The following is a 15,369-nucleotide window of genomic DNA, read 5'->3' as shown; positions in this document are numbered from 1 at the left end:
TTTAAATCATCTGCGCTCTGTATTTTAGGATACTTGATAACGAAATATATTCATTGATACCTGGTGGCCTGGACGCATATAACCTAAGCTGCCATAGGCATTCTTTTACTTCAAGCAAGGTCTCAGCGTCCCCACCATTTTCTCTATAGGGTACCCTATCAATTATAAACAATAAAAATCTTTTAAAGTTTTCACAACTAGTACTGTGTGTATAAAGTGCGTTCATGGTTTTTCTGTTTTTAATATCCCTGTTGTGTTCTAAAATTCTTAGTCTCAATTTCCTAATGGTTTTGCCCACATAAAATGTATTACAATTTAAACATGTGGCAAGGTATGCAACCATTTTGGTATTACAATTAACAAAACCAGGATTTCCTATAGTTTTGTTGTAGTTCTGCACTGTGACGTAAGGTCCATTGTTAATATATTTGCAGGTACTACAAAACCCACATTTGTTCATCATAGAATGTTTATAAGTGTTATGAGCATTGAAACTCTCCATTAATTCTTTAAGATTCCTTCCCCTGCTGAAAGTAAATGATGGTGAGGTACCTATAACTTTAGTAACATCATTGGGTAATATCCCTGCCCAAACATCTTGAATGATATTCATAATGTGATGACTATCTGCATTGTATGGTAAAACCATAGAGTGTTTCTTCGTTCTCATTAGAGAATTGTCCGTACTGGTATTAGACAAACCTGCTGTTAAAATTGGCTTGTAAACTGTATACCTCTTTGTTGTTACCTCTTCCTTAATTATATTCATAATGTCATATGGGTAACCTCTTTCATGTAACATATCAATCAAATTGTTGATTTCACTGTCGTATAATGTGCCATCACTAATGAGTCTCGACAGTCTCACCATTTGCCCTTTTATGATGTTTTTCTTTTGAAAAAAGGGTGACAACTTTGAAAATGCAGAAATGAGTTTGAATAAGTTTTTTTACGATAGATACTGGAGGTTAATGTCTTGTTTTCTCTATCTTTCATTAGCATAATATCCAAAAATTCACATCTGTCCTGGTCTATATTTTATGTAAATTTTAGGAAAGAAGTACTTTTGTTTAAAGTGTCAACAAAATCAATAATCTCTTCTTCCTTGCCTTTCCAGAATATTAAAATATCATCCAGAAAACGTACATATAATGCTAAGTTTTCTCTAAATCTGGATGTAAAAACATGGTCATTTTCCCAGTCAATCAAAACTAAATTAGCATAAAGTGGGGCACACTTTGCACCCATTGCCACACCCATAATTTGTTTAAAATAGTCCCCCTCAAAGGAAATGAAATTGTTGTTGAGCACCATATCCAAAAGATCAACCAGCAAATTTTGTTTCACTATATGCTGTGTAGATAATCTGCTCAAGCTATTCCTAAACATTTCCATTCCTATATCATTAGGAATGACAGAAAAAAGATTAATGACATCAATTGTCAAAAAAATATAATTGTCATCCCACAAGGTACTCCTTATAACATCCAAGCAGTGCCATGAATCCTTCAACACCTGTGGGGCACTTTTACAAATGTCCTTACAGTGAAATTCAATAAATGCAGCCATTGTCTCAGTTTTCGAACCTCTAGCTGAAACTATGGGTCAAAAAGGCGGGTTGGCCATAGATTTATGTATTTTAGGTATACCGAATATGGAGGGAATAACTGGTGAATTAACCACCAGATATTCATATTCATCCTTATCCAGTATTCTCTCCATATACCATTTATAAATTTGCCACTCCAGTTTCGTGTAAGCCTTGTGCACATCATATTTGGATACTCTCAAATAAGTAGATGTGTCATTAAGTAACTCCAACATACTACTACTGTAATCAGTGGAGGTCATTATAACAACCCCCCCACCCTTATCTGGCTTCATCACCCTATGGGTGTTAGATGAGTTTAATTTTTGTAAACAAAATCTCTCACCCTGGGTGAGGTTGTCATTCCAATTATGACTGCTTTTAAAGTGTCTCCGTAAATAGGTTTCACAAACCTGCTCAAACATATGAATATTAGGATTAGATGGGGGAATGAATGTACTTTTTCTCTTAAGTTTAGGCAAGTAGTACATAGATTGTCTACCCTGGTTGGAAAAAAATAATTTCAAATTTAACTCTCTGGAAAACAATTTCAAAGCCATCAAAATTTTCGCTATGTCATGTTTAAAGCATGGAACAAATGAAAAACCTTTTGCACATAAACTAGTAAAATCATCACTAAGTGTCAACTCACTATAGTTATAAATACAAAAGTTCCCTTTCTTAATAATGTTCATTTGTTTTGCTTGTTCAGCATCTACAATCTGATTAATCACATTGTTGAAACTATTATTACAACCTGTTTCAACAAAATCAAAATTATGATCAGGGATACAAATGAGTCATTGATGTTCATGTTGATGCCAACACTATTCTCACTGCCAGTCAATAGACAACCAGAAACATCATGGAGTGTCAAAGGCAGTTGACAGTGAATAGAAGCAACTACATCATCGTAGTCATTTAGTTGTGGCGTCTCAACCAGTTCTGCCTGTTTTGTGGGTTGGTAGCTCTGCCCCTGTTGGAGTGAGCTGTTGTACCCACATACTGTCTCTCGCGAATCCGTTCGGAACGCCTCACAGGCTGGGGCTCTAAAAAATCATCCTGCTCCTCAAACAACTCCACATCCGAAGCCCCATCTACCAAATCGTCTTGAGTGTTTAAAGAATAAGATGTGATGCACCCTTTAGGAACATTTAATTTTGTGTGTTTGTCCCAAAGCATTTTAAAAGATTTAAAATGCGTGTAAACTTTTTTCTCGGCATAATCATGCTTGTCTCTATTTAATTTAGTGAGTTTCACATCCAACCCTTTCTTGACAAATGTTTCAGCGTCACTAAGAATACGCTCGTACTTCTGCTTATTAAACTCAAACATAAGATCTTTGGTAATATTGCTGTTATACAAAGCAAGGTCATCTTTAAGTTTAGCCAATTTACTGTTGTTATTACGTATAATTAGCTTCATAAGGTCTATACCTGTGTTGTCGAATAATACAAGTAGTTCTTCAAAAATCTCTGTGTCTAATTCAAAGCCCATGGTTAACCTGAATACCCTTAAGCCCTTCGGCACCTGCTTCAGTTCAACGGATCTTTCTAAAAATACGTTATCCATTTGCAAGGACTTGTAATGTCGCAACACCTTTTCAAATTGAAGCAGAAGCTTATAAAGATGTTGCACTCTAAGACCACGGACAATGTGAATAACGTGAATCCTGATGGTATAGCAACAAAAATAGATGTTACGCTCACGGATTCACTAGCCGGTATATACACTTTACACACACGTTCATCTACGAGTGTTTTGAATTTTGGGGTTGATGGTAACAATGTAACTAATGGCAATGTGAGGACGGGCGTAGCACAAGCCCGCCCATCCAACCTTTCAACCAACCAATCAAAGTCAGGCTTGTTTTTCGAATTTACTGGATCCACCCAGGATTGGTACAAGCAACGAGACTCCAGTTTCGGTTGCTGGATTAGGCTCATTATGAGAGCAACTGGTTCAATTTGAAAAGGTGTTGCGACATTACAAGTCCTTGCAAATGGATAACGTATTTTATGAAAGATCCTTTGAACTGAAGCAGGTGCCGAAGGGCTTAAGGGTATTCAGGTTACCCATGGGCTTCGAATTAGACACGGAGATTTTTGAAGAACTACTTGTATTATTCGACAACACAGGTATAGACCTTATGAAGCTAATTATACGTAATAACAACAGTAAATTGGCTAAACTTAAAGATGACCTTGCTTTGTATAACAGCAATGTTACCAAAGATCTTATGTTTGAGTTTAATAAGCAGAAGTACGAGCGTATTCTTAGTGACGCTGAAACATTTGTCAAGAAAGGGTTGGATGTGAAACTCACTAAATTAAATAGAGACAAGCATGATTATGCCGAGAAAAAAGTTTACATACATTTTAAATCTTTTAAAATGCTTTGGGACAAACACACAAAATTAAATGTTCCTAAAGGGCGCATCACATCTTATTCTTTAAACACTCAAGACGATTTGGTAGATGGGGCTTCGGATGTGGAATTGTTTGAGGAGCAGGATGATTTTTTAGAGCCCCAGCCCATGAAGCGTTCTGAACAGATTCGCGAGAGACAGTATGTGGGTACTACAGCTCACTCCAACAGGGGCAGAGCTACCAACCCACAAAACAGGCAGAACTGGTTGAGACGCCACAACTAAATGACTACGATGATGTAGTTGCTTCTATTCACTGTCAACTGCCTTTGACACTCCACGATATTTCTGGTTGTCTATTGACTGGCAGTGAGAATAGTGTTGGCACCAACATGAATATTAATGACTCATTTGTATCCCTGACTGCGAATTTTGATTTTGTTGAAACAGGTTGTAATAATAGTTTCAACAATGTGATTAATCAGATTGTAGATGCTGAACAAGCAAAACAAATGAACATTATTAAGAAAGGGAACTTTTGTATTTATAACTATAGTGAGTTGACACTTAGTGATGATTTTACTAGTTTATGTGCAAAAGGTTTTTCATTTGTTCCATGCTTTAAACATGACATAGCGAAAATTTTGATGGCTTTGAAACTGTTTTCCAGAGAGTTAAACTTGAAATTATTTTTTTCCAATCAGGGTAGACAATCTATGTACTACTTGCCTAAACTAAAGAGAAAAAGTACATTCATTCCCCCATCTAATCCTAATATTCACGTGTTTGAGCAGGTTTGTGAAACCTATTTACGGAGACACTTTAAAAGCAGTCATAATTGGAATGACAACCTCACACAGGGTGAGAGATTTTGTTTACAAAAATTAATCTCATCTAACACCCTTAGGGTGATGAAGCCAGATAAGGGTGGGGGGGTTGTTATAATGACCTCCACTGATTACAGTAGTAGTATGTTGTAGTTACTCAATGACGCATCTACTTATTTGAGAGTATCCAAATATGATGTGCACAAGGCTTACACGAAACTGGAGTGGCAAATTTATGAATGGTATATGGAGGGAATACTGGATAAGGATGAATATGAATATCTGGTGGTTAATTCACCAGTTATTCCCTCCATATTCGGTATACCTAAAATACATAAATCTATGGCCAACCCACCTTTTCGAACCATAGTTTCAGCTAGAGGTTCGAAAACTGAGACAATGGCTGCATTTATTGAATTTCACTGTAAGGACATTTGTAAAAGTGCCCCACAGGTGTTGAAGGATTCATGGCACTGCTTGGATATTATAAGGAGTACCTTGTGGGATGACAATTATATTTTTTTGACAATTGATGTCATTAATCTTTTTTCTGTCATTCCTAATGATATAGGAATGGAAATGTTTAGGAATAGTTTGAGCAGATTATCTACACAGCATTTAATGAAACAAAATTTGCTGGTTAATCTTTTGGATATGGTGCTCAATAACAATTTCATTTCCTTTGAGGGGGACTACTTTAAACAAATTATGGGGGTGGCAATGGGTGCAAAGTGTGCCCCACTTTATGCTAATTTAGTTTTGATTGACTGGGAAAGTGACCATGTTTTTACATCCAGATTTAGAGAAAACTTAGCATTATATGTACGTTTTCTGGATGATATTTTAATATTCTGGAAAGGCAAGGAAGAAGAGATTATTGATTTTGTTGACACTTTAAACAAAAGTACTTCTTTCCTAAAATTTACATACAATATAGACCAGGACAGATGTGAATTTTTGGATATTATGCTAATGAAAGATAGAGAAAACAAGACATTAACCTCCAGTATCTATCGTAAAAAAACTTATTCAAACTCATTTCTGCATTTTCAAAGTTGTCACCCTTTTTTGCAAAAGAAAAACATCATAAAAGGGCAAATGGTGAGACTGTCGAGACTCATTAGTGATGGCACATTATACGACAGTGAAATCAACAATTTGATTGATATGTTACATGAAAGAGGTTACCCATATGACATTATGAATATAATTAAGGAAGAGGTAACAACAAAGAGGTATACAGTTTACAAGCCAATTTTAACAGCAGGTTTGTCTAATACCAGTACGGACAATTCTCTAATGAGAACGAAGAAACACTCTATGGTTTTACCATACAATGCAGATAGTCATCACATTATGAATATCATTCAAGATGTTTGGGCAGGGATATTACCCAATGATGTTACTAAAGTTATAGGTACCTCACCATCATTTACTTTCAGCAGGGGAAGGAACTTAAAGAATTAATGGAGAGTTTCAATGCTCATAACACTTATAAACATTCTATGATGAACAAATGTGGGTTTTGTAGTACCTGCAAATATATTAACAATGGACCTTACGTCACAGTGCAGAACTACAACAAAAGTATAGGAAGTCTTGGTTTTGTTAATTGTAATACCAAAATGGTTGTATACCTTGCCACATGTTTAAACTGTAATACATTTTATGTGGGCAAAACCATTAGGCAATTGAGACTAAGAATTTTAGAACACAACAGGGATATTAAAAACAGAAAAACCACGAACGCACTTTATACACACAGTACTAGTTGTGAAAACTTTAAAAGATTTTTATTTTTTATAATTGATAGGGTACCCTATAGAGAAAATGGTGGGGATGCTGAGACCTTGCTTGAAGTAAAAGAATGCCTATGGCAGCTTAGGTTAAATGCGTCCAGGCCACCAGGTATCAATGAATATATTTCGTTATCAAGTATCCTAAAATACAGAGCGCAGATGATTTAAATTATACTAGTCAACAGTATTCTGGTTTGATAGACTTTCTTTTAATTACTATTAATTTTAGTTGTGGTAGGTATCATTTATTTCACATTTTTATTTTTTTTACTCAACTAAATACTCTGTACACACTAAGGAGTTAAGTACTATTACATCCACTATACATCACTGTTCCTTGTTGAGTGATGGGAGATTTTGTAGTAGGACTGCAGTTTTTAAACATACTATGCATTAACGTGTAGTAATTTAGAGTTCAAATTTTACAAGAACTCCATTGGGCATATGTTTTAACAAGAATTGTTGACCATTTTAAATGTTTACACAATGTTTTTAACAGTTTTCTTTTGTTTATTATTTTCATCATCTATTTCTAATATACATGTATAGATTCCTTGATTGGTTGACCGGGGGGGGGGGGGTGTTTTTTACATTTTGGTATTTAAACTGTGATTTTTAAGATGGCTTCACAACTCTGATGATGCTCTTATGGTAAGGGAGAAAGCGCTAAGTTGTGAATTCAAGTGCTGTATTTTGGCTCCTTATTCACAATAAAGATGCTGGTGCGCGAGGATTCCTGCTTGGTTTTGTTACTTCAAGACTTTGTGGTGCTCTTTCAAACTTATTGGTAATCCTCATTGCTCCCTTCTGGTCTTGACAGATTTGGTTCCCCTTCCTCTGGCCTTATCTGATTCAATGACAGTGGACTCTGGACACAGATCCAGATCTCCTATCCCATTCAGAGGGATTAGTTCCCTCAAACCTTCAAAACCTCAGCTCACGGCTTGGCATCTCCAGTTCTATTGATTGCCAGGTGTAATAAACTTTCTTCCCCCGTTCGTAGGATTCTTCTGGCCTCCCACAAGCCTTCCACCAGAAAACACTACAGTAGTAAATGGAAGAGGTTTTCCTTCTGGGCTCATGAGAATAACATTAATCCTTTCTCTGCTTCTATTGATAAAGTCTTAGAATTCTTAGCTTTGCTGTTTGAAGAAGGGGTCTTTTCCTCTACCATCAGGGTTCAACTAGCAGCTATCTCAAATTTTCATAATGGGTTTAAAGAATTTTCTTTAATTTCACATAGCCTTTGCAAAGCATTTTTAAAAGGGACTTTGATGTTAAAAACCCCATATAAGGATTCATATACACCATGGGATTTAAACTTAGTGTTACAGACCATAGTTCATTCCCCCTTTGAGCCTGCTGCTATCTCCGACTTGAAATTCTTGTCTGGGAAAACTATACTTTTGGTAATAACTTCTTCCACATGGATTCTGAAATTCAAGCTTTATCTTGCAAACCACCTTATTTGATATTCCACAAAGACAGGGTTTCACTAAGAATAAACCCTTTTTTGCCAAAGGTGGTGTCAGAAAAGAATATCAGGCAATCAACTTACCAGTATTTTTCTCAATTACTCAAAGGGGAGTACTGTTTGCTTTTTTTGGACATTCATAGACAATTACGCTTCTATCTTCATAGAACAGTAGACATAAGGAAATGTGACCAGTTGTTTGTTTCCTTTGTAAGTACTAAAACGGGCAAGCCACTTACGAAAGCCACTTTATCTAGATGCCTAAAAGATTGTATTTCCTTTATATACAACAAGTAAAAACAAAATGAAAACTCCAGCAAAGCAAGAACTTCCACTGAGTGACCTCCCAAACCTCTTGTATCAGAGGCAGATGGGATATATGCAAATGATCCTTATGAACATCAGGTGTTTCAGCTAATTGGCGATTCTGAATATCCATGACTTGTTTTGTCATTTTAATGGACAATTTCAGGCCAATAAAGCCAAATTCCACTAGCTGTGGATATGCATATTTCATCCTTGTTATGACCTCATCAGCACAGCACAAGCAGAGTGTAAGGTAACTTGTTGAAGGGCATATATAGAAGGCTTTATAGTATTTTAAGGTAGTTTCTTGAGGAGATGAACAAATTAATAATTAACTATATACTGCAATGGTTTAATGCACTCCAAGGAATCACACTAGCTTCAGGCTACATCTGCCAAAATAATACTGAGGTCGTTAGATAAACATTCATTGGGATATGTTATGCTTAGAGTAAAGAATACTATCAGGCTGGATCATTGTGTTTTCTTTTCTCTCTGTGGTAGGTGGATTGGGCGTTTTTCAGATAAGATCCACTTTAGATGGCACCAACTTTTACAGAAAGAAAGGATGCAGAGTATGCAAGAGATTATACACAGTGTTAAGAGCGGAAAAGGTAGCTACCCTTATCTGATGCTAGAATATCAGAAGGCTGTGGATTCTATTTCCACCTCATGTTAAGAAAATAACAGGCCAAAGTAAATGGCTTTTAAACTCATGAAATTATTAGCACTTTTGAATGACATTGGAGACGGTGTGTCTGTGTCAGGTGAATAGTTTGCTAGTCCCAGCAGGAAGACAGTACTGATTTTTATGGTTTTATGACAGGGCAGGGACATGCAGCTGCACTGAGGATTAATGTTTCATATGTTTTAGTGTACGTTTGCTGTGATATTTGTCATTGCTTAAGGCTTAGTGTAGATCTGACTGCTTGCTGTTAACCATGAAGGTGCACTGAAGTGACACACATTTATCTAAAACAGCTGTAGATGTGCTTCCCTCTTAACAAAGGGCCCAAATGTTGTGTGTGTGTGTGTGTGTGTGTGTGTGTGTGCATATATATATATATATATATATATATATGGATTCACTTTATATCCTCGAAATACTGAAATATTGAAATTCAATATTTTGAGGCTATAAAGTCAAAACCTTAAAACAATGAAAACTCAGAAGCACGAAATTCAAAATCTCACACACCGGAGATTTTGAATTTTGCGCTTCTTCTGCACACACACACCTTCCTCCCCACACACAAACACAAGCTCTCTACTACATAAAAGCGTGCGTGTGTGTGTGTGTGTGTGTGTGTGTGTGTGTGTATGTATATATCTATATATCTATATATATATATATATATATATATATATATATATATATGTTGTATTATTGAAAACACAATCCATCAAATTGTTTCCAATAATACACTTTAGCAAAAGTGCATATTGTCGAAAGTGCATATTGTCGACAATATCCACTTTCGCTAAAGAAAGCAGAATAAAAAAAAAAAGTAAAAAAAAAAAAAAAAAAAGCCCCCTGCAACCCCACACCCCCACTTTATTATTCTCACTCTAAGATCGCACCACAGTGAGGAAAAGGGAATATTTCCTTATCCCCACTACTGTAGCACGATGTCAGCGATAGTTTGGTTAGTTGTAAATCAACACTACATGTTGATTTACAACTAACAGTGCATGCGATCTGCATGCATTCTTTAATTTCCCATCCCCCATTTAGAGAGTGCATTTTCGATAAAATTCACTTGCGCTAAATTGTGTCCGCCTAAAAAACAGTTTAGATAAACTTTGCTTCAACATTCTAACAGTGATGTGTCTGTGTGTCTATGTGTCTGTCTATATATTTTTTTTATTTTATTTATATTTGTAGACCGGGAGTGTCCGACTGGACGTAGGTCCATTTTCAGCGGAGGCCAGGGGAGAAAAGCTCCACAGTTAAAATAAACAGACAGTATATATATATATATATATATATATATATATATATATATGTGTGTGTGTGTGTGTGTGTGTGTGTGTGTGTGTATATGGATTCACTTTATATCCTCAATACTGAAATATTGAAATTCAGTATTTCAAGGCTATGCAGTCAAAACCTTAAAACAGCAAAAACTCAGAAGCGCAAAATTCAAAATCTCGCACACTGGAAATTTTGAATTTTGCGCTTTTACTGCACGCACACACCTTCCTCCTCACACACAAACACAATCTCTCTACTACATACTGCATACTGCACGCCCCCCCATGTGGGGGGCTGCACCCCCCCCACACACCCCACCCTACTTAAATTAAGTCTGAGGTCACACTACAGACAAACACACACAAAGCACCACCGCACTAGCTACATTCTCCTCACACACACATCACAGCAACAAAACACACTAACTCACACCACAGCCCCTACCCAAAACCCTTAACACATACACACTTACCTGAATCCATAACCACAGCAAAACCTCAGAAGTGCAAAATTCAAAACCTCCAGTGTTTGAGGTTTTGAATTTCGCACTACTGAGGTTTCGCTCTTGTCAGGATTCCACTTTATGGGCTCGAAATACTGAATTTCGATATTTCAGTATTTCGAGCTTCTAAAGTTAATCCATATATATATATATATATATATATATATATATATATATATATATATATGTGTATATATACATATGTGTTTAAATGAAATAAACTTACATTGTTAGTAATAAAACAGTGTTTATATTTTTTCTCATTTGTTGTACTCTAACATTTTTCCCAGAACAAGAGGTCTGAGTGTAAAAGTATTTTTTTTGGAGGGGGGTCACTAGCACGACCATTGCAGTTCCATTTTTTAGTGTGTTTTCAGAGATTTACAATGTATTGTTGATTATAGCCACCACATCAATGTCAGCTGAGGCAGAAAGGTGTTTCTCAACATTGAAAAGAATGAAAACATTTCTTTGTGGTACAATGGAACAAGAAAGAATGAATGCATTGGCTATGATTTCCATAGGAAAGGAGTTAACGTGGAGTATAACTTCAACCAAAGAGTTATTGATTTGTTTACACAAAATAAGGACACACGAATAGACTTTATAAGTAATAAACCTGAGAAATACCCAGAGGAACACAATAGAGGCTCTTATTTGGTACTATACTACAAGCACTTATTTGGAACTAGGCAGGGTAACGTGAATATTGTTTGGTTAGGAAACTTTAAACAGTCCCTTTTTGAGTCACCATGAAAAAGGGTGGGGGGATCCAGTATGACCTAATGTGTTATAGACCAGAACACAGCTTCTCTTCAGGTGCAGAAACCCAGTGTGACTGATCAGATGTGTTCCAGACCAAACCACAGCTTCTCATCAGGTGCAGAAACAGTATGAAGTACTGTTTACAGCATACTGCAGAGGTAAGTCTTCAAACCAACCTGTATATACATGTAAGTAACAATGTGTGCTGTGTATTCAGCATGCGCCATAGTGACTGATCATTTATTTCATGTAAATTGGTAAGCATGGCCAGCATTGATCCCACTGTACCATAGCTCCACCCCTTTCTAGTTGGCCATACCCCTTCCCGTTGGCCCCACACATTCAGCTGTCTCTTGCAGCCCCCCTTTGATGTGAAGTCACCAGCCGCCACTGCTCTGTACCAGTAAGGGGAAAAACAGTAAGAAAAGATCTATACCAAATCACATTTCTTCACCTGGAATAGACTTCTAAAGTGCATTAATACACACACACACACACACACATATATATATATATATATATATATATATATATATATATATATATATATATATAGGTCTACTTCAAATGATTGAACTTTCAAAAGTTCGACTTTCATATGGCTGAGACCATATGATAGAACTTTTGAAAGTTCGAACATCTAATAACAAAGTAAAAAGAAAAAAAAAATACCTGAATGATTTTAGCAGGGGGTCAAGACCCCTGCATCCCCACACCTCCTGCAGTTTATATATACCAACAACGAGATCACACTGCACTAAGGAAAAGGGAAATCTTCCCATTCTGCACTGTATGGAGATCTCTGTTAAGAACATTCGAACTTTCAAAAGTTTGATCATATGGTCTCAGCCATATGAAAGTTGAACTTTTGAAAGTTCGATCATATGAAGGGGACCCACACACATGCTCACACACACACACACACACACAAACTATATATATATATATATATATATATATATATATATATATATATATATATATATATGTATTTGTTTGTGTGTGTGTATTTTAATGTTTTATTCTATATTCTACACTAAATCCTACAACGTACTTTCAAAATAATCAAAATAATAAAAATGCATATTCAAGCTGGAAATAAAGATCAAACTTCGGTACATAACACTATTTTTCAGTAATAAAACCTAATATGAACAATATTATATAAAGCAGTTGTAGTCCCAGGTCAAGACCACAGAGACCAGGTTTCTGTTTGAAGTCTAGAGGAGATGTGTCTAATATTTATATGGTCCAGGACATATTTTGAATTTTCTGGGATGAATACACAGTGCTGTTTTTTTTTTTTTTTTTTTTTTTTTATTAGATTTCACTTCCCTTTTCTTTCCAGCATTTAATCAAGTTCCACCTTGTTCTGTAATTACATTTTTCTGATGCAATCGTCTCAGTTGTTATGTTGTCCAGGGCATCTGCAGATTCATTGCTGACTTTCTTTGGCAAATTAGATAATAGTTGAACTTCTTTAACCCCACCCTATACATGGATGGACACATATCTTTCAGTCTCAGTTACTTCTTTTTTTTCTAATAGCATCTTGTTGGGGTACAGTACATTAGTTTGTGATTTCATTAATATAGCCAGTATAGCAACTTCCTGTCCTGTCACTAGGCAACCACCTATAAGCTCTGTCTCTGCAAAACTAGCAATAGCCTTTGAATGTATTTAGTCCATTACCCATTTGAATGAGTTAGGTAACCATTTATGGTAGTCACTGGTTATATTGCATTTGCTAGCTCCCACTGGATGACTTCTATTCCATTTGAAGTAGATTCCTCCTCTTGCAGCTATAGCCAACTCAATATGGGACAGCTGGGTGAAGTCAGTAATACAATTCTACACTGTGTTTTGATTGGACAGTCTGTTTTTCAAAGTCAGTTTGCAGGAAAGCTAAAGGAGTCATGGGGATTTCTTTTTTTGAATGAAACTCCAGCTTTACTCCATCACATATTGCTTACTCAGAGGCGATCTCTGCCTAACATACAAAGCTATGTCAAACCCAGAGCTGTTGGACATGCTCCACTTAAAGAAATCCCAATCCCTCTGAGCTACACGCTCTGGGGACCTAAACCTTGTCACCACAATAAACAGAATATGCTGGAGGGATAGATTCCTGTCCCAGAGACTTCCCATCTGGAACAAACTACCTATCTATATCAAACAAAGCTCCCCATTAGCACTCTTCAAGAAAAATCTTGATGATTGGATGGGTAATAGGAAATTCACCCCGGGGAGCACTTCTGTGGTTCTGCTTGACAGGGGCACAGGAAATTAATTTTCTTTGGTGGCAAAAGCCAGGGTACCTTTTTGGATAGGCTTGTATAGGCCCTAGGGCCAATTGCCTAGTACCTACCTATGAAACTATGAGAGAAACGACTACAAATTCAGAAATTTTATTCACATTCATGCCATAATGGTATACCCTGATTAAGTAAGAATAACCATTTCAATATATAATCTAGCACAGGCTAGGTAGGCTGCACTGTCCAAAAATAAATACAGTTGATATGCATATCATGTCCAATTCCCAATCAAAGGGGTTTGTAGCAAATTGTGGTTTTGTTGGACAAAACAGTTGCCTTTACTGGTTGACAGAAATTTAGTGCGAACAGCTAGTGAAGTAGTTGCACTTTTTGAACAAGTGAAATGCAGTCTTCTGAAGTTATAGGTTCAGTTTTTGATGTACATTTTAGGATGTGTCTGGAAAATTGATATACATATGATCACAGTCAGATTTCTTTGGAGTTGATGTTGCTGGTTCTTAATTTACTGGACTTTATCTGGATTTCTTTGGACTCTGGTATTCCTTCTTATCAGAAGTTACAGTCACTGTCTTCTTCAACTGGTTGGCATGGATCCAATATGGCAGGTATTTACACTTCATGAAAGCTGGTGCAGTTAAAACTACCAGATAACGTCCTTACTATCTAGGAACTGGTGCTGTCTTTCTCTGGAAAACTTGGACCATAACTCTGTCACCTGGCAAAAATGGAAGGCAAACTTCTTCAGGACCTGTAAAATATCTGCTTGGACCCTGACTTAACTATGTTTAATGTATTTATTAAGTTCCCTACAATATTTAATTCAGTCTTGGTGATAGCATGCATGATACCCTCATGGGATAGTCCATCAGAATCTCATGTGGACTTAACCTTGTTCATCTTTTACACTGTGAAGATAAACTTCTGAAAACCAGTGGTAGAGGATCAGGCCTTTTCAGGCCTATTTCTGTACAGATTTTCACTTGCTTGATTTTCAAGATATGATTCTGGCTTTCTACTAGCCCTAAAACATAAAGCCTATAGGGGCAGTGAAACTTTTGATTCACTTGCTGAACTCTACACAGTTCTCACATTACCTGCCTTGTGAAACATGTTCCAAAGTCACAGTTAATGGATACTTGTATTCCAAACATAGGCACAACTTTCTTAACAGTTTTTTACAGACTATGGTTGTGACTGCCTTTGTACAAGGGAAAGCTTCTGTCAAAGTCTAAATGTAGCTAAATCTCTGATATTTGTTTTACTGGATTATATCCTACTGTAAACTCTGGAAGGACCCCCGTGGGGTTGATAAGGCAAACAACTGATTTATGTCCTACATTATGAGATTAATAAATCAAACTATTCTGGCAGATTTGCAGAGCCACAAATGAGCCACTAAAGAGAAGTCTAGGGCATATTAACTTCTGCTTGCTATTCAAATATTCCTCCTTTATCCATGTAAGATACATTGCAATACACTCAGCCA

The sequence above is a fragment of the Protopterus annectens genome, chromosome 3.part0 (genome assembly GCF_019279795.1).
Source record: "Protopterus annectens isolate FY-2018-M chromosome 3.part0, PAN1.0, whole genome shotgun sequence".
NCBI classification, from domain to species: domain Eukaryota; kingdom Metazoa; phylum Chordata; order Ceratodontiformes; family Protopteridae; genus Protopterus; species Protopterus annectens.
Note: the sequence above shows the minus strand (reverse complement) of the source record.